Source organism: Antennarius striatus, chromosome 4, assembly GCF_040054535.1.
Source record: "Antennarius striatus isolate MH-2024 chromosome 4, ASM4005453v1, whole genome shotgun sequence".
Lineage (NCBI taxonomy): Eukaryota > Metazoa > Chordata > Actinopteri > Lophiiformes > Antennariidae > Antennarius > Antennarius striatus.
Genome location: NC_090779.1, coordinates 5341511 through 5347510, shown reverse-complemented (window position 1 = coordinate 5347510; position 6000 = coordinate 5341511).

The window sequence follows — 6000 nt, the reverse complement described above, 5'->3', positions numbered from 1 at the left end:
TCTTTGTTGGTGAGAATGTAAAAATGCTGCTTCTCCATAACTGAGCCTTCCGTCAGACCTCAATGACAGGACTGTAGTCGCTATACTTTCAGCCAATGCTGTGTGACATGACAGTAGCATTAATTCTTTCATATGTATCATGCTTGACACCATAAATGCATAACAAAGGTGTTTTACACTGTTCTGGCAAAATGTCAAAATTCTTGTTTTGACATTTTGGAATAAATTGACATTTATTGGTACATTTTTTTAAAAATTGCCATCATTCTCCATAGTTACTAGATGTACCATGTCCAAGAAACTGCACAGGATTTGTGTTGTGCCTGGTAGAATAAAGGTGGACATAGAATCTCCTTTGACTGTCTCAGGCTTAAGCAATGCAGGGCAGCAACATAAAATCAAGACAGGAAATCTGTCTTTCTGCTTCTTTGCAGGGAGGGTACAGAGCAGACACTACAAGATTTTTTTTTGTGTGTCCTTTGCAATATAAACATTTCTAACTCTGATTCCTGGCCGCTCCTTCATGACTAAGGCTTCTTTTGTTCCTAATCTCCATGACTTTTATCTATCTGTTTTTGGGCAGTGCCAGGTCCCATGACCCTTGCATTCTTATAAATTTCCACACGGCTCTTTTACATTCTTTAAATGTTCTCGCTTTAACTTCATGCAGCCTTCCATCAACAACGTCCTATACAGGGACTCTCGTGTTACAACCAGTCTGAAACATGACTCTTGGTAACCTGATTTACAGTATCTCAGTAATTTCCATTGCCTTATTCATTTGTGACTGTGGCACACAACCAGCAATAATTAATCCAGTTCTTTTTTAATCACCTACATCAACATCAACAATTTAGTCCTTAATCTGACTTGCAACTTCATGTCTGATCATCAAACATTACACGTTTAATCTTTGGTTCCCATTGTCATCATATCGCTTTCAGTTTTTTTCTATTTGCGTTAACTCACCTACCTCCATATTCCCTTCCCTCTGTCCTTCCTTACCATCGGAAAAAGATGCAACTGCTGCAGCAGAGCTGTTAAACACAGGAAGTGGACAATCACACTGTACCAAGTGCCCACAACATGATGTGGGGGGATGGGATTTCCATCTCACAACGGTCCGTATATCTTTTGACAATGTTTTTTGTCATTTTATTGCCTCACTATTCTAATATTTAAATTGGTGGTCTAATTCTTTCCTCTTTTATTTGTACTTTAGTTGGTACCATGGTGTCTTCCTTTTTTGTTTGTTTGTTTGTTTGTTTGTTTGTTTGTTGATTGGTTGGTTGCTTGGTTGTTTGGTTGGTTGCTTGGTTGGTTGGTTGGTTGGTTGGTTGGTTTATTTGTTTGTCAAGAAACACCCTACCACCGTTCTAGCCCTCCCCCTGCAGAAGGCTTCAGCCCAGCAAACCCTGCCAACCTTCTAACCCTACCACCATAGCATGTTTAGTGAAGCCTTAGCGTTTACATGGTTAACGTACAGCAGGTTTGAGGAACACTGAATGTCATGCTGACATTTTTTCTAGTACGGCTAAGCAGCACTTCAAAATTAGGATTCAACTAAATCAAACGAGCATTTATTAACATAGTATTAATAAAATTATCCTACAAATACTACACAAAATTATTTCCAGGATTGGAATTTGAAATGTCTTACTTCTAACCAATCAATCCATTCATGCAGCTGTTGCATGTGTTGGTGATCGTATTCAAATGTTATTGTACCTACAGTTTAAACTAATCCCACAAGAGGACACTCCACAGTGTTCGTATGTTGAAATTATATTTGTTGCTATTTTTAGTTAATGAAAAGAAAAGACATCACGTCTGAGATATGTTTAGATGTTTTTACAATTCTGAATGAGTTTGTTGTAAATAATAGTCCTCACGACAACAATCTGCGCATTTGTTCCTTCCAAGTCCTTCAGTCAGCTGATGTAAATCAATCTCCTCAGAAATGTTTCAGCCTGACGATGAGTTTTCCACTTCTGTTTTTCAACAAATATGTTTTACCCTTGGGGGAGGGCAAATTCAGCCATTGCTGACCATGGTAACATGGCTGTATGTTGGAAATGGAATGTGGTCCTATGCGCCCTGATTGGCTTTCAGTCCTGTCTTAATCTGCATTCTTTGAAAGCATAAACTGTAAGAATATTATGCAACCTGGCCTAAATGCCAATATTTGAAGCATTTGTTTCTTGTGTTTTGTTGAGTCAGTTGGGTGTCTTTTGTCTTTACTTGATAAATGGAGTGTGACCAGGGTCCATATTAAGACTGTACTCTACCAGTCAACTCAGTGGAGACAGACAAGGCAGACTTCTGAACAATTTTCCACATAACTACAAACAACAGTCACAAACTTGATTGTGCTGTTAAGCCATCTCTTTTATTTGTATCATACACAGTACAGGAAATCAAAGCCATCAGCTTAAAGGAGCTCTGGAGGGAGTTGGTCGCCACAGGCCAGAGGGAGTTCACTGAGGGCATTTTCGTTCTTTTACCTATAGATATTTGAAAACCCACTTCTTGAAAATCCACCTGTCAATCCTCACGTCTGTCAGCTGTGAGCTCAATCACCACGGTGATTGTGTGGAGCGTGCAAGCTGGACCACCAACCATCTGATAAGCAGACGACCACTCTACCACTGTGTTACAGCCGCCCCTTACATGTGTGTGTTGTTGGCACCTTAGCTAGGAGCAATGTTAGCATTAGATGAAACATTGTTAACCTATTTTCATACTGCAGCCATTTTATACATGATTTTTTGTTTACTGTCAGTGAATTCCCTCTAATCTAACCTCAACCAATCTCTTCAGAGTCACTAAATTTCATCATTTGATCATCCTCATTGGTCTCAGCAGAGACATCATCCACCACCACTGCCAGTATCTGAAATCAATGGGGACATTTATCTTGTTGCTGCTCAAGACAGACCTCCATTCAGTTGAAAACGTTACATGTTGACATGAAATTTGGAGCCAAATGAGAAAATATTTATTCAACTTAAACAATGTAAATTTCTTTTCTGAGAAGCAGCTTTGAGTTTTGCACTTCATTTGTATTTTACATTGTTACTAAAATGTAAAAGAGAGGAACTCGTACACACGGTCTGCACTGAATACCGTCATGTCAAGTGAGCTAAAAGAAAAGGACAGGCATGGACACGTTACCTCTGAGATCATTTTCAGGTAACCTACACTGGATTTCTGACCAAATGCAGTGTTGTGATCTCCAGGTGTCAGTTTACTTGTTCTTGGAAACGTAGTCTGTTTGGACCTAATTAGTTCCTTCAAGCCACAGACAGATTCACAGGATAAAGAACAGGGTCTGCATTACAAGAGGATGGTATGATCAGCTTTCCCAATGCTCCGTGTTCACAGTGTCATCTGCTGGTGACATTTGGAACAGGCTGCAGTCTATGTCATCAGATCATGAACACAATACTGTACCTTTGAAAATGTTCGGGTTAGTCATTGTTCAAAAATATTTCACATACATTCTGATTTTTTTTAAAATAATGAAATTTAACATTGTAGTTCAGCCAAGTAGCACATGCTGTCAATTTGATAACATTTTTGTTTTTCTGTTAAAAAACAAAATTCATCTCAATATATCAGCTATTACAAGTATTTTATTCACATTTAACACAGAATGTCACCCCAAAGTCGCAACCCATCACTTAGTCTCCCCATGTATTGCTTGTTGTACTAATTCCATGCCTACAGGCCCCTCGTGTGTTGAGTTTGTTCAGGGGCCTGTACACAACAGGCCCCTGAACATTTATTACATGCATGGTCTGACACATATATGCATGTAAGAATGTAAAGATATTTTCCCCGTTGGGGTTGAATAAAGTTGGCTTTCTTTCTATTCCTGGGTTGATGTGGTGACATAGCCTTCTTGAAATCTCTAGAGAGATTTTCTATGGGATTGAAGTCATTTGACTGTGGCAGTAGAATGATCCACAACTACAGTAACTACAGCGGCATGTCCATTGAGGTTCAAGTTTTTCTCTGAAAATGACATCTTTTCTTCTTTGAGTTCCTTGATGGAATCCATGGTCTTTAAAAAACACACTCTTTAATCCTGCAGTGATACACACTGCAGGATTCCAAGGATTCTGAGACACTGGACATTTGAGCAGGCGATGCAGTGATCCAGCCTTCCAAAGACCTTCTTCACCAAAATCCAAACTTCTTCAACATACATCAAAAATATCCCTCATTGTGTCCACAATAAAACCAGTGCACACATTTATTAATCGGCCATTTAGTAAGAATTATTGTTATTATTGAGCAAATATATCATGAGCATTGATTTGACAGCACAGAAAAGAACAAGCATCAGCCTGTAACAAACATTTTCAATTATAATTCAATCTAAGTCACGGCAGCATTTATCAAAATCGTACTTACTTTCATTCTAATTCAGTGAGGTCAGGTTTCTGCTACAACACACTTCTAGGGCAGAAACAGCATTGCTTTACTTTTACTCAACAATTGAACCAGATGGATACCTGTCTCCATCAGCTCAGAGAGACCCTGCTTTAAGATTAAATCTTCTACCATCATGACCTCTGACCTCTGTGTCTGTAGCGCTCCGTTCAACAGGTTGATCTGCCTGGAGCAGATGGTTGAGCACTAATTCTTACCCTGTCCATCAGATAGGAAACATTTTGTATTCAGACTTTAATCAATAGACAGAACATTTAGTTCATGATGCTAATCTCTGAGAACTATGGACATCTCATTTGTTTCCCTTTACTTTTTAAAGATACAGATCTTTTGGGATTTCTGGGTATTCTATTTCTATTTGGGTGATTTCTCATGCCTCCGGGATCTCTTGGCAAGGCCTCATGACATTTGCTCTGAGCTGCTGGATTATGTTATTCTGACTTTCTGTCCTTCCACACATCTGACTCAGAGCAACCAAAAAGATTGTAATACATCTGCTTCCAAATTAGATTATAAGATTCAGACATTAACTCAGTACTAAATCATATAAATGGCTCGGTTCAGTTCATTTTGGTGTTTTAACATTTCAATCAAATCCTTTTGTTTTATTCCTCAGGTGACGATACATCAAAGTAATGCTCTTTTCAGCTTAGTCAGTAAAATGATTCCAAAAGTAAGATTTCAGTTTGTTTTTGTTTTACCCTTATTTGATGCCAATGCAACGGACAAAAGTGGACACTACTCATACTAACCCAGTTTAGTCAACCTATTCTTGGGGGCCCCCTGGCGGCTAAGAGGGCCCTAAGCAGCCTCTTCATTACATCCCGCGAATCATTACATCCCGTGATGTATTGTAATTGCCAGTGTTTATGTGTTCGTCCGTCCGTCCACCAAATATCTTCATAACCACTGCAGATAGAAAGATGAAACTAAAAGCACATTACTCGGGCGGCAAAGGGGGAAAAAAATAAGATGATGACCTTGACCTTGAAAAAACTAGGTCAAGGTCAAATTTAAACTTTTGTACATTTTTTTGCACATTATCTCAGCAACTAGATAAGAAAGACGAAACAAAAGGGGTTATATATTCAGGGAGGCTAGTGGACGAAGATTACACCACAACCTTAACCTTGAAAAACTAGGTCAAGGTCAAATTGTCTCTTTTATAATTTTTAGGTTGACATTTCTGCAACCTGATGAAATATAATCACAAAACAAAAAAAAGCAACATTTTCAGGAAGCCAGAGGCACTAAAATGTGTAGGTCAGGGTAAAATTTTGAATTCAGGTGTGTCGCAGGATGTTGCAGTCTCTGATTTGCCTTGTTCACTTCTGACTCGGTAGTAGTAGTACCAATACTAATACTAGTCGTAGTACATAGTAGATAGAATTACTACTATCACTATTAGTATCAGTACTAGCATTACTAGTACAATTAGTAACAATTATTCCCCCTCTCTAACTCCGCCCGTCGGCGCAGCGCCGTGGTTCGAAAACGCGCAGCCAAACGCACATTGATGACGTCACTAGCCACTAGTCACAA